This window comes from Eretmochelys imbricata, chromosome 12 (genome assembly GCF_965152235.1).
Source record: "Eretmochelys imbricata isolate rEreImb1 chromosome 12, rEreImb1.hap1, whole genome shotgun sequence".
In the NCBI taxonomy this organism is placed as follows: domain Eukaryota; kingdom Metazoa; phylum Chordata; order Testudines; family Cheloniidae; genus Eretmochelys; species Eretmochelys imbricata.
This window is the reverse complement of record NC_135583.1, coordinates 2,386,948-2,404,084: the sequence shown is the minus strand read 5'-3', so window position 1 is coordinate 2,404,084 and position 17,137 is coordinate 2,386,948.

The following is a 17,137-nucleotide window of genomic DNA, read 5'->3' as shown; positions in this document are numbered from 1 at the left end:
GACAATTCTTTCATCCAACAACAGGTGCAGATAGCCCAGATCCTGAATATTTCTAATTGCTGGGTCTGCAGCCACATCCCAGCTCACTCACAAGCTAGTATCCCCACCATGGCAATCCCTTTGAATTCCTCAGAGCTTGCTGGAGAACCCTATCCACTTGAAAGGACATGGAAGGAAAATGACACTTGGGGGCTGGGAAAAACATATGTTCCTAAACTTATAAGTGTGGTGAAAGGAAAGGGCCACTGGTGCTGGGTGTGTAATGGGACAGGGCTGAATCTAGGGAGGAGCAGCTGTCTCTAATACATCGTGTCCCATGGTGTATGGGACTATTCAAACAAGGTTGGAGAATGGTGAACCGGGTATGGAAAGATAAACTTCCTCTCAACCTGGGATCAAACCAAAGGTTCAATCTCTTGCTCCCCCTACAGCCTCCCTGAGAAAAACAGCACCATCTACAAATGTCATGTGAATGTTACCTCTTCTCCCAGTGAAAATCATCCTGTGCCCTTTGGGGGATACTATTCCTCCTTCGTAAATTCGTACATGTCAAAGGGTTGCAGTCAACCCTTCCCAGCTTTAATGGGACATCATTGGGTTTGTGGGGAAATGCTTACACTGTGTTACCAGGTCAGGTATCTGTTATCCTGCTCAGCTTTTCCCACAATTCCGGGTGCTTCAATCCCTCCCACAAAATCGCCTCCGTAATTTCAGGCGAAAAAGGAGGGACTTGCCAGATGCTAAATGGTATGTGGATAACATAAGCCCCCTAACTTGGGAAGAAGCTGTTGGCATTTCTTTAGTCCCAGTAGGGGGGGTAATCCACCATGCAAAAAGGCTTTTAAGGTTACAAGCGGTGGTTGAGATCATGGCCAATGAAACAGGAGAGAACTTAAAAGCTCTAGCCAAAGAAGCAGGAGCAGTCCGACAAGTGGCCCTCCAAAACCGTTGGGCATTAGATATAATACTGGCAGCCAAAGGAGGGACCTGTGCTCTAATTGGAACAGAATGCTGTGTATACATACCTGATAATACTAATGAGGTAATAAATCGTGCTAGCCATCTGGAGCAAATTGCATACCTTCCCCACGAAGAACCAAGTTCCTTGTGGAAATGGATAAGTAACTTATTCAATTTCTCTAGTCTGGGAAACTGGTTGTTTCAAGGAATCCTGACTATCCTATTTGTAATTCTAATAATCTTTGTGTGTTTTCAATTGATTTCTTGTTGTATCCAAAACTGCACAAGACACACCATCCATCAGGTTACCCCTAACCAGAGTGCTAATCTAATGTTGTTAAATGTCACCAGTGAAAGTAATGAAAAAGAACGATTGATGTATGGAATTCAGTAAGTCATTGGTCATGGGCGTAGCCTTGACCAAAAGGGGGGATTGTGGAAGTATAACATTGTATAAGGGGACATGCTGGATACATTGTATATGAGAGGGCATGCCAAAACATGTTACAAAGTATCTGAGGGAGCACACGTAGGGACAGTTAGCTTTTGAATGGAGAAGCAATTAAGATAGAGCCAGCACGTCTAAGAAGCAGGCATCAGAATGGAAGGTGTGAAGGTCAATTAGTTAAGTTAACTGGAAGCTGTTAAAGGAGATTGTTAAGGGTGGCAGGTAATTGAAGATACGTGACTGGTCTCAGGGATCTCGAAGGGTGGTGACTAAAATCTTTTTCTTCTTTTGTCTGTAACTTCTCTGTAACTTGTTCTCCAAAAAACTGTATAAATTAAAAGACACAAGCCCCACTCGGGGGGCTCACTTCTAAATGTATTAGCAGAGCAGCTTTGCTAATAAAACAGAGTGGTCTGATAAATTGTGAGTCTGAGTCAAACTTTGACACCCCAAAGATAATAAACACACTAACCCATCCTAAAGATAAGGTCAGGACGACAGCATGACGGATAGAAATTTTTTGATCAAACCACCAGGTACAAGGTAATGGGTGGTGGTTAGCTACATCAGAGAGGTGATACGTAATTTGTTTGTATCAACGTATAAAGATGTATCTCAGAGGCAATATCTTTGTCTGACTGAGGGGAGAATGGAAAGTTCCGCCATTCACTGAGCTGGTCCATTCTCATGAGCATACATCTGTTAGTGTACCTGTAACCATTGAGCCAGGACATTAACACCGTGCTTTGTCAGAAATAAACCTGACCAAGTTCCTTCTGTGAAAATTGATTCTGTGGATTTATTGGGCAGTTCGATCGGAGCCTGCTGTACGGGCTATCTGGCCAGAGTCAGTACAGCATGCAGAGAGAACACACACACACAGCCAAACATCCAAAACTTATTTTGTCAATCAATTTCTCAGTCAGGGGTCCATGATTAACATTGCATTTGAAAAGGGGTCCATCAACAAAAGAAGTTTTGAGAACCTCTGATCTATCAAGTTTCAGAGTGGTAGTTGTGTTTAGTCTGAGTCAGCAAAAACAATGAGAAGTTCTTGTGGCACCTTAGAAACTAACAAATTTATTTTGGCATAAGCTTTCATGGGCTAAAACCCACTTCATCAGATGCATGGAGTGGAAAATACAGTAGGAAGATATATATACACATGTAAGCAGTGTCAGGATGAACTCCACCCTGACATCTGGTGGTGAGGTGTGGCAAGTTGTGGAAAAGAACTTCAGGGGCCGATCTCATTTGCATAGGCACACCCACCCCGCCTAGCATGAGACCATAGCTGCCCAAATGGTCACTTTGGCTGCTGTGGGATCCCCAGTGTCTCTGTTATTGGGGCAGGAAGAATAAATTGTTATTACCCTGATTATGGGAACTGTGCTTGGAACTGTACGTGGCCTTTTGTTATGATGGAGGGATTCACCATCAACTAAGTAGCACTCGCTAGGCAAGGGTCATGGGTTCCAAAACTGTGTGACTAGAGAGAGGCTGGGGACAAGTATTAATACTTGGTGGTATGGGCCCCTTGGTGAGGGCCTTACATGCTAATTGCACTTCCTCCTCTCTCCACTGTGGGATATCAGAGCTAATTTTGATTTCATTAGAGGTCTAGTTATAGGCTGCTGAGCTCATTTTGGGCTGCCAGTGCACCAGCACTGGGGCTCCCCTACTTCAAGCTGAATTCACCTAAGAGCTGAAATCACTGAGTGTTGTGTTAAGTAGTGGGGGAGCCTGAAGAGATATTGTGGAGCAGTTTGCGGGACGGCTGGAGTGCCTTGCGGACCGGCTGGTGAAGCAGTTCGACGCGGAGCAGTTTGTGGATGGCAGGAGCTGCTTGTGGGCCGTGGAGCTGAGCGAAGGAGTTCGTGGGGCGGCTGGCGGAGCGGAGCGCAGCTGAGCGAAGGAGTTCGTGGGGCGGCTGGCGGAGCGGAGCGCAGCTGAGCGAAGGAGTTCGTGGGGCGGCTGGCGGAGCGGAGCGCAGCGGAGCGAAGGAGTTCGTGGGGCGGCTGGCGGAGCGGAGCGCAGCGGAGCGAAGGAGTTCGTGGGGCGGCTGGCGGAGCGGAGCGCAGCGGAGCGAAGGAGTTCGTGGGGCGGCTGGCGGAGCGGAGCGCAGCGGAGCGAAGGAGTTCGTGGGGCGGCTGGCGGAGCGGAGTGCAGCTGAGCGAAGGAGTTCGTGGGGCGGCTGGCGGAGCGGAGCGCTGCTATGGAGCTATGGGGCGGTCAGCTTCAGATCATGTAAGGTGCCTCTTACCCCCGTCCCATTTCCACCCAGGTTGGGAGGTAAAGCTCCGCAGATAAACTTTCGAACTCTGGGACTGCCCTGACCAGGGACAGAGACTTTTGGGGCATTGGACTTTTGGGACTTTGGGTGATTTGGGGTTGCTGGACTCAAGAACCAAAGGGAAAAGGGCATGCCCCAATTTGCTTGGGGTGGGTTTTTTTTTGCTCATGGGTTGTGTTATGAATCCTGTTGGTGGTGTTTCCCCAACATAATGCCACATTGTTTCTCTCTGTTATTAAAAGGCTTTTGCTACACTCAGACTCTGTGCTTGCGAGAGGGGAAGTATTGCCTCTTGGAGCCGCCCAGCGGGGGTGGTATATATTTATCCCAGGTCACTGGGTGGGGGCTCGAGCCGGTTTGCATTGTGTTATTGGAATGGATCCCCTAGATATTGAACCCGGCCCTTGTTGCTGCCAACTCTGACGGGCAGAAGGGTTACATTTTTGGGGGCTCGTCCGGGATCGCCTGGGTCAGTACCCCTCGCAAGCACCTGTTGAGTGATCCACTACATTGGGAAACAATTTATATTTTATTTGTTTGTGCTTATATTTTGAGGAAATTACTGTTTATATAATGGCTAATATGTCAGGTTTGTTGGGCCCTGGCTCAGCAGCTTCTAGCTCAGAGGCTGCAGCCTCGGCTGATGATTGGACAAAAGCTCTGGGGCAAATATTGGAAAAGGTTGTGCTGCCCCATGCTGCATCAAGCTCTTGTCGCAAGTTAAGATTATTTGCTGGGGAGGAGGAGTTTGAACCCTGGTTAGAGCATACCACTGAAATGCTGCAAGAGTGGGCCGTACCAGATGCAGAAAAGCGAAGATGCCTTATAGAGAGCCTTGGCGGCCCAGCATTAGATGTGATTCGCACCCTGAAGCTCATTGACCCTGGGGTCAGTGTGAAGGACTGCCTAGAGGCCCTTGAACACAACTTTGGGAGTGTAGAGGGCCCTGAAGACAGCTACTGTAAATTCCTTAATTCCCGACAACAAAAGGGCGAGAAGGCTTCAGCCTACATACAGAGACTGGAGAGACTGCTTCAGAGAGCTGTCATGAGGGGAGCAGTGACTGCTGAGCAGATGGATCGGACCAGACTGGCTCAAATTGTAAGAGGAACTCAGTATCAGAACCCGATTCTACTTCATCTCCAGCTAAGAGAACGACGGGAACATCCCCCAAGTTACTCCCAGCTGATAAAAGAGGTCAGAGAGGAGGAAGAAAGGCAGGCTGCCAGTGAGTTTTGGGAAGCCCAAACATCGGAGCCAGCCAGCACAACACCACTGCAAACGGCCAGTGTACTGATGGTGAGCACCAGAGAGGAACTTGCCCAACAAATGCAGGTCCTCACGGAACGGATAGCTGAGCTGCAAAGTACCGTTGACCGAGTTAAGACTTCCAGGAATAAGAAGCCTCAAACTGTGGCGATTGAGAAGCCCGCACTTAGAGCCACCATCCCCCCCAGGCGAAGGGGGAAAGGTCAATTCTTCTGCTACCGATGTGGTCAGGATGGACACAGTGCTGCCAAGTGCCGTAATGAAGAAAACCCCTCCTTAGTGTATGGAAAGCTGAGGATCAGTTGGGAGAGATCCGGTAGCTGCCAGAGGGTCTGGGGACGGGGACCCCCCAGGTCTGCAGGATTTGAAGATTCCCCCAGAAAAGACTGTCCAGCTGGGATCCCCACAGGACTGATAGGGCCTCGAGCAGAGGTCACGGTGAGGATCGAAGGGGTGGAGTGTAAAGCAGTGCTTGACACTGGATCTCAAGTGACTATTATATTTCAGTACTGCCAGCCATGAGTCTGTCCCAAACCCTTGTGAGGGGCCTGAGCATCCACTAGGGGGTTTCAGTCATTCTACCAACAGATGCTTAGGCACCTGCCTATACAGCCACTGACTGGCCTTGGCCTGTGTGGCCTCAGCATGGATGAATACCCCTACCAAGGGTATGTCATCGTGCACCTGGAATTCCCAGAGGAGGTTGTTGGGGTAAGAGATGAGGTAGACACAGCTGCCTTAATATGCCCTGACCCTAAAGGGACTTCTGATGTGTCTGTGCTGATAGGGACCAACTCCAGTCTCTTCAAGGTACTCGCGGATTACTGCAGAAGGCGGGCTGGGGACCAATACCTGAATACCCTGATGATCCATACGCTTTGTGCTGAAGCCTACAGGAAAATTGAGAGCGCTAAAAGGGACACATCTGAGCTACCACTTGGGGCACTGAAGTACGCGGGCACGACCCCCTTAGTAGTGCCTGCAAGGACGGAGCAAGAAGTGCTTGTCATGAGTACCTGTCTGAAAGGCAGTAAAGGGACGTTAGCAATGATAGAGCAGCCGATGGGAGGAGAGCTCCCTGAAGGAGTGTTGGTCCCCAGTGGAGTCATAACCCTACCTGCTGAAGCCCAGGAAAGGGTGACTATACTGATTGCTAATGAAACGAGTCGTGATGTTGTTGTGAAGCAAGGACAAAAGATAGCAGACCTCTTTGAGCCTGAGTCGATTGTAAAACCCCAGTGTGAAACTCAAGTTCCGACAATAGACCCAGCAAAGTTTGACTTTGGAGATTCACCAGTGTCCGAGGACTGGAAAGATCGACTGAGGAAGAAACTTTGTGAAAGATCCAAGGTGTTCTCACTGCATGAGTGGGATGTGCAAAAGGAGTAGAGCACAATATCAGACTACATGACTCTCGACCTTTCAGGGAGAGATCTAGGAAGATTGCTCTCTCTGAGATGGAAGATGTGCGACATCATCTTCAGGAGCTGGCTGCAAATGGCATCATTACAGAGTCCCGCAGCCCATACGCCTCACCCATTGTGGTAGTCGGTAAAAAGAATGGGAAAATCCGGATGTGTATTGACTACTGCACCCTAAACAGCCGTACTGTGGTCGACCAATACACTATGCCTCGAGTGCAAGATGCCTTAGACTGTTTGCTGGGAAGCCAGTGGTTCTCTGTGTTGGATCTTCGAAGTGGATACTACCAGATCCCTCTGGGATAAGAAGATAAGGAGAAGACAGCCTTCATCTGCCCATTAGGGTTTTATCAGTTCGAACGCATGCCCCAAGGGATTTCTGGAGCACCTGCCACCTTTCAACGTCTCATGGAGAAAGTTGTGGGAGACATGAATTTACTGCAAGTGTTAGTTTATTTGGATGACCTGATTGTGTTTGGAAGAACCTTAGAGGAGCATGAAGAAAGACTTCTTAAAGTGCTTGATAGGTTGGAGGATTATGGTCTGAAGCTTTCAATTGACAAATGCCAGTTCTGCAGAACCTCAGTGAAGTATGTGGGTCACATTGTGTCCCAAGAAGGTGTGAGTACTGATCCTGATGAAATAGAAGCACTCACTACATGGCCACGTCCAAGTAACTACAGAGAACTCAAGACCTTTCTCGGATTTAGTGGCTACTACCGCAGATTTGTGAAAAACTATGCTACGATTGTAAAGCCTCTGAATGATCTTACCAGGGGACATCAGTCCAGCAAGAACAAAATCTAAGTCCAAGAATAAGGGGAGGTCCCCAAAGCCTCCTGTACAGAGACACAATGGCCCCTTTGCACCATTTGGGCCACGGTGGGATGAGAGATGTGAAAGGGCTTTTCGAGAAATCATTACTTACCTAATTCATGCTCCAGTCCTAGTTTTTGCTGACCCAAGCAAACCATTTATCCTGCATACTGATGCCAGTTTGGAGGGTCTGGGAGGCGTCCTGTACCAGGAAGTGGAAGGCAAATGTAAACCTGTAGCCTTTGCCAGCCGAGGATTGTCTGATAGTGAAACTCGCTATCCCACCCACAAGCTGGAATTCCTGGCCTTGAAATGGGCCATCACTGAGAAATTTCAAGACTACTTGTATGGTGCTCAGTTCCAGGTGTGGACAGACAACAATCCACTGACTTATGTGTTAACAAGTGCTAAGCTGGATGCTATAGGGCAGAGATGGGTGGCCGCCTTGGCTAGCTATGAGTTCAGCATTCAATAACGATCAGGGAGAAGCAATGTAGATGCAGATGCATTGTCCAGGCGTCCGCAGGCTCTAGAAGTTGCTGTGATACCCACAGATGGAGTGAGAGCTATTTGCAGTGTGAGTCGCCAAGAGCCAGAGGCCCGTGAGGGCCTTCAGGGATGTGTCGCAGAAGCTTTGGGCCTGCCCCCTGAATACATGCCTCTGCTTCAGTGAACTATATTGCATTAGACCAATCTCCTTTGCCTATGCTCAATGCGGCTGACTGGCAAGAAGCCCAGCGGCAAGATATTGACATTCGTGATACGCTTCTTGCCAAAAGGGAGGGGCGAAGCCCAGCTGCGATTGTCCCACCTAACCCGGAGGGTAAACTACTATTGAGAGAATGGACCAAACTAAAACTGATTCAGGGAGTGCTACACCGAATGACCACTGACCCTTTACAAAAACAATGAGCACAACTAGTACTGCCAAAAAAGTACAGAGCCCTGGCCATGAGGGCCCTGCATGATGACTTTGGGCATTTAGGGATGGAGAGGACCCTGGAACTTATTCGTAGTAGGTTCTATTGGCCCCGAATGGCTGAAGATGTTCGCAGGAAATGTGAGACTTGCACTCGATGTGTTCAAAGGAAAACTCTGCCCACGAGGGCTGCATATCTCAAGAACATCACCAGCAACAAACCTTTGGAGTTGGTATGCATTGCTTTCTTGTCTGTAGAGGTAGACAAGAGGAATGTTGGAAACATTCTAGTAGTGACTGACCATTTTACACGGTATGCACAAGTATATCCCACACGTGATCAGAGGGCCACCACCGTTGCTCGAGTATTGTGGGACAAATATTTCTCAGTCTATGGATTCACAGCTCGGATACACTCTGATCAGGGGCGGGATTTTGAGAGTCACCTTCTGAAGGAGGTGCTGAAGATAGCAGGAATTAAAAAGTCTAGGACAACGCCTTATCACCCCCAAGGTGATCCTCAGCCAGAGAGGTTCAATCGAACCCTATTAGATATGTTGGGAACTTTGCGACCAGAGCAGAAGACAACCTGGAGCCAGCATGTCGCATTTCTGGTGCATGTCTACAATGCCACAAAGAACGATGCTACGGGAGTCACCCCATATCTCTTGATGTTTGGGCGAGAACCAAGATTACCCATAGACTTGTGCTTTGGTGTATCAGAGGATGGCGATAGCTATGAAACTCATCAGCAATATGTATCCCGACTAAGAGAAAAGCTGCGGGATGCTTATCGCTTAGCTACCGCTGCGGCTCGGAAGAACGCAGACCGCAACAAACATCGATATGATGCTAGAGTGCGTTCGCAGGAGCTCCAGCTGGGGGACAGAGTCCTGCTGCGAAATTTGGGTATTGCTGGCAAACACAAGATAGCTGACAGATGGAAAGCAATACCTTACCTGGTGATGGAAAAGCTGGGAGACCTGCCGGTCTACAAGATCAAACCTGAAGACGGTCCAGGGCAAATAAAGACGGTGCATAGAAACCTTTTGCTCCCTGTGGGGGAATTGGTAAGCACCCCTTATGAGATGGGCCACGGCAGGGCCGCCGGGCAGAACAGAGGTGCTAGACCAAAGCCGCCATCCAACACAGACAGTGGGCCCCCTGCAGTTAACTTACCCCTATTCTGCACATCTGAGAGTGAGTCTGAGGAGGAAGACACAACCCTGGTGTATCCTGGGATGGAGACAAGATTTCAGTCTCGATCTGCTGAACCAAACGAGAGTTTTCACTCTTCCGCCCTAAACCCAATGGCGGAACTATTTAGGCCCCTTTCTGATACCCCTGTGCTGCTGATGAGACCCCCCTGTGATGACACATACAGGTTATTGGACAATGGGGACAGACAGGTAGAGGATGTCCTGGGCACCTTGGACTCTCCAGCGTTAGAACTAGGAGTGCAGGGGCCTACGCCAGTAGCCGAGGGACCCTCCAGGGAAGCCTCTCCATCCGTCACGCAGGAGGATGTTCCCCCTACCTCGGCAACAGAGATTCTCAATAGACGAGACAGGGTGATAAGACCAGTGAAACGGTTAACTTATGAGGCACCTGGGGTGACTAGTGAGGAGCCAATACATTTAGCGCACAGGCTTGTGGAAGCTAAGGTGGGCTTCCTGAGGCCCTTTGGAGGAAACCAATGAGTTGGTATAAAGGGAGTGTGATTTGTCGGGACGACAAAGTCTCGGCTGGGGGGAGGATGTAAGCAGTGTCAGGATGAGCTCCACCCTGACATCTGGTGGTGAGGTGTGGCAAGTTGTGGAAAAGAACTTCAGGGGCCGATCTCATTTGCATAGGCACACCCACCCCGCCTAGCATGAGACCATAGCTGCCCAAATGGTCACTTTGGCTGCTGTGGGATCCCCAGTGTCTCTGTTATTGGGGCAGGAAGAATAAATTGTTATTACCCTGATTATGGGAACTGTGCTTGGAACTGTACGTGGCCTTTTGTTATGATGGAGGGATTCACCATCAACTAAGTAGCACTTGCTAGGCAAGGGTCATGGGTTCCAAAACTGTGTGACTAGAGAGAGGCTGGGGACAAGTATTAATACTTGGTGGTATGGGCCCCTTGGTGAGGGCCTTACATGCTAATTGCACTTCCTCCTCTCTCCACTGTGGAATATCAGAGCTAATTTTGATTTTATTAGAAGTCTAGTTATAGGCTGCTGAGCTCATTTTGGGCTGCCAGTGCACCAGCACTGGGGCTCCCCTACTTCAAGCTGAATTCACCTAAGAGCTGAAATCACTGAGTGTTGTGTTAAGTAGTGGGGGAGCCTGAAGAGATATTGTGGAGCAGTTTGTGGGACGGCTGGAGTGCCTTGCGGACCGGCTGGTGAAGCAGTTCGATGCGGAGCAGTTTGTGGATGGCAGGAGCTGCTTGTGGGCCGTGGAGCTGAGTGAAGGAGTTTGTGGGGCGGCTGGCAGAGCGGAGCGCAGCTGAGCGAAGGAGTTCGTGGGGCGGCTGGCGGAGCGGAGCGCTGCTATGGAGCTATGGGGCGGTCAGCTTCAGATCATGTAAGGTGCCTCTTACCCCCGTCCCATTTCCACCCAGGTTGGGAGGTAAAGCTCCGCAGATAAACTTTCGAACTCTGGGGCTGCCCTGACCAGGGACAGAGACTTTTGGGGCATTGGACTTTTGGGACTTTGGGTGATTTGGGGTTGCTGGACTCAAGAACCAAAGGGAAAAGGGCATGCCCCAATTTGCTTGGGGTGGGTTTTTTTTTGCTCATGGGTTGTGTTACGAATCCTGTTGGTGGTGTTTCCCCAACATAATGCCACATTGTTTCTCTCTGTTATTAAAAGGCTTTTGCTACACTCAGACTCTGTGCTTGCGAGAGGGGAAGTATTGCCTCTTAGAGGCGCCCAGTGGGGGTGGTATATATTTGTCTCAGGTCACTGGGTGGGGGCTCGAGCCGGTTTGCATTGTGTTATTGGAATGGATCCCCTAGATATTGAACCCGGCCCTTGTTGCTGCCAACTCTGATGGGCAGAAGGGTTACACACAGTACATGAAAAGATGGGAGTTGCCTTAGCAAGTGGGGGGGTCAGTGCTAACGAGGCCAATTCAATCAAGGTGGAAGTGGCCCATTCCCAACAGTTGACAAGAAGGGGTGAATATCAATAGAAGGAAAATTACTTTTTGTAGTGACCCAGTCATTCCTAGTCTTTATTCAGGCCTAATTTGGTGGCATCAAGTTTTCAAATTAATTTCAGTTCTGCAGTTTCTCACTGAAGACTTTTTGTTGTTGAAGAATGGTGACTTTTAAGTCTGTTATTGAGTGTCCAGGGAGGTTGAAGTACTCTCCTACTGGTTTTTGAATGTTACAATTCTTGATGTCTGATTTGTGCCCATTTATTCTTTTGTGGAGAGACTGTCCGGTTTGGCCAATGTACATGGCAGAGGGGCATTGCTGACTCATGATGGCATATATCACATTGGTAGATGTGCAGGTGAATGAGCCTCTGATAGTGTGGCTGATGTGATTAGGTCCTATGATGGTGTCCCCTGAATAGAGATATGTGAACACAGTTGTCAACGGGCTTTGTTGCAAGGATAGGTTCCTGGGTTAGTGTTTTTGTTGTATGGTGAGTATTTGCTTCAGGTTGGGTGGGGGGCTGTCTGTAATCGAGGACTGGCCTGTCTCCCGAGGTCTGTGAGAGTGATGGGTCATCCTTCAGGGTAGGTTGTAGATCCTTGATGATGCATTGGAGAGGTTTTAGTTGGGGGCTAAAGGTGATGGCTAGTGGCATTCTGTTATTTTCTTTGTTGGGCCTATCCTGCAGGTGACTTCTGGGTACTCTTCTGGCTCTGTCAATCTGTTTCTTCACTTCAGCAGGTGGGTATTATAGTTTTAAGAATGCTTGATAGAGATCCTATAGATGTTTGTCTCTGAGGGATTGGAGCAAATGTGGTTGTATCGTAGAGCTTGGCTGTAGATGATGGATCGTGTGGTGTGGTCTGGGTGAAAGCTGGAGGCATGTAGGTAGGAATAGCGGTCAGTAGGTTTCCGGTATAGGGTGGTGTTTATGTGACCATTGTTTGTTAGCACTGTAGTGTCCCGGAAGTGGATCTCTTGTGTGGACTGGTCCAGGCTGAGGTTGATGGTGGGGTGGAAATTGTTGAAATCATGGTGGAATTCCTCAAGAGCTTCTTTTCCATGGGTCCAGATGATAAAGATGTCATCAATGTAGTGCAAGTAGAGTAGGGGCATTAGGGGACGAGAGCTGAGGAAGTGTTGTTCTAAGTCAGCCATAAAAATGTTGGCATACTGTGGGCCACGCGGGTACCCATAGCAGTGCCACTGGTTTGAAGGTATACGTTGTCCCCAAATGTGAAATAGTTATGGTGAGGACAAAGTTCAGCCACGAGGAACAGTGTCCCCGATAATGTCACAGCGAACCTGGTGGCTGAACTTTGTCCTCACCCAGAACCATTTCGCACTCATGAGTCAGACTCACCAAAAACCATGCAATTGGCTTAAAAATGAGATTATGTAAAAATAACAGATGGGGTGGGGGCTCTTTTCATTTGCCTTCTGCGTTTTGAGCCTTAAGGGGGCACTGGGGTCACATTTTAAAACTTTCTCCAAACCCACGAGGGCTGGAAACCTGACATTTTTCTTTCAGAAGGAAGGCTGAAATCATCACATCTCCACTTGACTCCAGGAGCTGGGGATTTAAGGAAAACAATAATTATCATGAGACTCCTGACAAAATGATGACAGTTGGCAGCACGGCTTCACTCCTGTTTAAAGGCTCGTTCCTTTCCAGAAGGGGCTTAAACACAACACTCCAGCGACTGAGTTGCAGGTCTCACAGGAGAATATTTAAAACCAAACACCAAGAAAATTCCACATATTAAAGCTGAAAAAAAATGGAGTCTTCTGAGGTCTCTCAGGGCCACTGCAGGCAGTAAAGGAAAATAAACAGGCACAGGAGCTCTGGGCAGCTCTTCTTCTTGAAAAAAAGTTAGAGGGTCAAATTTTCCAGTCCTTAATCATGTAAAACTTCTATTGCTGACAGTGCCTCCACGCATAGATATTAACATGTGCTCAATAACTATGCACCTCATACTTAACTATCTGAGCCATCTTATCCAGGGCTACATGTTTTATACACATTGGCTCAGGGAGTATATTTTCTGGCATCTTGTGAACAGTGCTGAGCACACGGAGGGTGCCCAGTGAATAATACAAATCATGACAGTAACCATCTACTTTATGGACTCTATGGATGCAATTTCTGTTCTTTTGTTTGGAATTGGCCTGGATACAGCTGAAACCCTAAGAATTTGAGGCATAAACACATCTGATCCTCAGACGACACTTTCTCATTCTTTCCTTTTCTCAAACTCAGAACAAAAAATGACAAAAGATGGTTTTCAGTTAAAATGTAAAACTCTACAACCCAGCATGGGGCAGAACCTGCCATCCCTTGGGGGTTAAGTGATCTTTTCTCAGATGACTCTCATTCTCTCTCTTTCTTCATCTACCTGACCTCTGTGCTGCTTTGCATGCTGTCAGCCCTGACATCCTTCCCAAGTGCCTGGGACCACTTGCTGGCATCTCAGAGAACTGGCCACCTTGGTTTTACTCCCATCTAGCTGAGTTCCCTTTTTTTTTTTTTTTTTTTTGCAGCAGAGAGAGGCAGATCCAGTAGATAGGGTGCTAACCCTGAGAGACCTGGGTTCATTTCCCTACTTCCCCCATGGACTTCCAGTATGACCTCAGGCCAGTGCCTTAGAGACAGTTTCAATGGTTTTTAGGCACCCAAAGATGCAGCTATGCATCCAGTGGGGTTTACAAAGCACCTAACCTTCTAAGCAGTTTTGAAAATCTCGCTAGGTGCTTAAATACCTTTGAAAATCTGGCCTTTTAGTCTCTCTGGGTCTCAGTGCCCCATCTGTATAATGGGGATAACAGCCCTGTTCTACCTCACAGGGGGGCTATGAGGAGAAATAGATTAGACACTGTGAGGCGCTCAGATACTGTGGTGATGGGGCCACATAAGTACCACAGGTAGAGTGGGAACTTTTTTGTACCACTGCTAGCCCTTCCCTTGGTTTTGGCCCCTTCTTTTCCCCCTGACATCTCCCTCTTTTTTTAATGTAACCTTGGCTGTATTTCTGCTATGTTGATGACACTGCTCATCCCCTGTGGTATCTTTTCAACATCCCCATGCAGAGGGATTCCTGTATTACAGATCTAGGAACTGGAGTGCCTGGCAATGCTTTCAGGCTCATCTAAGGACTTCCAGATCCTTTATTTGGTTTAATTACCAGCCCTTTCTAACACCCCGCCTCTGTTTTAAACAAATTACTGACTCCCTGCAGAAAAGGACCTAGGGGTTACAGTGGATGAGAAGCTGGATATGAGTCAACAGTGTGCCCTTGGTGCCAAGAAGGCCAATGGCATTTTGGGATGTATAAGTAGGGGCATTGCCAGCAGATCGAGGGACATGATCGTTCCCCTCTATTTGACACTGGTGAGGCCTCATCTGGAGTACTGTGTCCAGTTTTGGGCCCCACACTACAAGAAGGATGTGGAAAAATTGGAAAATGTCCAGCGGAGGGCAACAAAAATGATGATGGGACTGGAACACATGAGTTATGAGGAGAGGCTGAGGGAACTGGGGATGTTTAGTCTGCGGAAGAGAAGAATGAGGGGGGATATGATAGCTGTTTGGAACCCCCTTTCAGGTAGTTGAAAAGAGGATGGCTCTAGACTGTTCTCAGTGGTAGCAGTTGACAGAATAAGGAGTAATGGTCTCAAGTTGCAGTGGGGAGGTTTAGGTTGGAGATTAGGAAAAACTTTTTCACTAGGAGGGTGGTGAAACACTGGAATGGGTTACCTAGGGAGGGGGTGGAATCTCCTTCCTTAGAAGTTTTTAAGGTCAGGCTTGACAAAGCCCTGGCTGGGATGATTTAACTGGGGATTGGTCCTGCTGTGAGCAGGGGTTGGACTAGATGACCTCCCGAGGTCCCTTCCAACCCTGCTATTCTATGATTCCCTGCTCCTGGGACACAGGCTGGGAGCAGCACCTCTCCTCTGCAGAACTCGCTACACTCCACACTCAGGCTGCACAGCAGATAAGAACTGTGCCCACAGCTTGGGCATGTGCTGGGCAGATCTGTCCGAAATTTAGAGGATGGGCAGGAGCCCTTTGCCACCCCCTAAATGTTCAGGCTGACCGTTCGTAGCTAACAGGGCTGTGTTTACCTCAACACAAAATTTAAACCACAACCTAGTTTGTGACTTTCCCTGCAACTTTTAAAGAGATAGAGTGCCCTGTTTGTTTTAGGATTAAACATATTTTGAAACCTCTTTGGGATTAATTTTATTTCCAGTTTGATGTATGAGCTCAGTATCATAGCTTCAGAGGAGGAGTTTAAGGAAAGAGGAAGGGGAAAGGGGATGAATTACCCTTCTTAGAAGTGGAATGTGGTAAGGTGTCAATAGGGACTCCATTGACACTCTTGCCCTTCAACTATGTTTCTCTTTGACAGAGCTTGTAACACATTGGAAGATGATTCTCGCCTTTAGCTTGGCTCAGTGCATGATCCCAAGTAATCTATTTCCTAATGGCATTACTTTGTAACTTCTAAGTAAAAGAATATCAAAATTCCATATTCAGAGGTCCAATCTGACCCTTTAGGCTCCCCAAAGTTCCCAGTGACTCTGACTGCAGTTTCCAACAGCGCAGGTATTTTTGTTTTCACTTTTCTGTTGAACAAAATGTCAGCAGGTGACAGCCTATGCTTCATTGGGGCTGTTCTGTAGTTTAACAGTGCTAAATACGGATCAGAGTCCGACTCTGCATTCTTTTTCATAGGCATGTTATTATTCTGACATAGTTTCCCACCAGCCTGTTCAATTGGAAAAATAGGGACTAGCGGTTGCACGTCTAAACCACTGCGAACTGCTTAAATTCATGCCCACTAAACTGTGGCCATTGTCCCCTACAACCATGTCTTGTAATGTCTGACAACCTTGGTTCGAGCGATCATGAGCTAATTCAGTTCAAACTAAATGGAAGGATAAACAAAAATAGATCTGTGACTAAGGTTTTTTATTTCAAAAGGGCTAACTTTAAAAAAATCAAGGAAATTAGTTAGGGAAGTGGATTGGACTGAAGAACTTGTGGATCTAAAGGTGGAGAAGGCCTGGAATTACTTCAAGTCAAAGTTGCAGAAGCTATCGGAAGCCTGCATCCCAAGAAAGGGGAAAAAATTCATAGGCAGGAGTTTGCAAAAAGAAAAGGAGTACTTGTGGCACCTTAGAGACTAACCAATTTATTTGAGCATGAGCTTTCGCGAGCCACAGCCCACCCCATCGGATGCACACCGCGGAAACTGCAGCAGACTTTATATACACACAGAGAATATGAAACAATACCTCCTCCCACCTCGCTTTGGATGGGCTATCACCAGCAGGAGAGTGAATTTGTGTGGGGGGGTGGAGGGTGAGAAAACCTGGATTTGTGCTGGAAATGGCCCAACTTGATGATCACTTTGGATAGGCTATTGCCAGCGGGACAGTGGGGTGGGAGGAGGTATTGTTTCATATTCTCTGTGTGTATATAAAGTCTGCTGCAGTTTCCACAGTGTGCATCCGATGGGGTGGGCTGAGGCTCGCGAAAGCTCATGCTCAAATAAATTGGTTAGTCTCTAAGGTGCCACAAGTACTCCTTTTCATTTTGCGAATACAGACTAACATGGCTGTTACTCTGAAACCTGTCATAGGCAGGAGTTGTAGACCAAGCTGGATGAGCAAGCATCTCAGAGAGATGATTAAGAAAAAGCAGAAAGCCTACAAGGAGTGGAAGATGGGAGGGATTATCAAGGAAAGCTACCTTATTGAGGTCAGAACATGTAGGGATAAAGTGAGACAGGCTAAAAGTCAAGTAGAGTTGGACCTTGCAAAGGGAATTAAAACCAATAGTAAAAGGTTCTA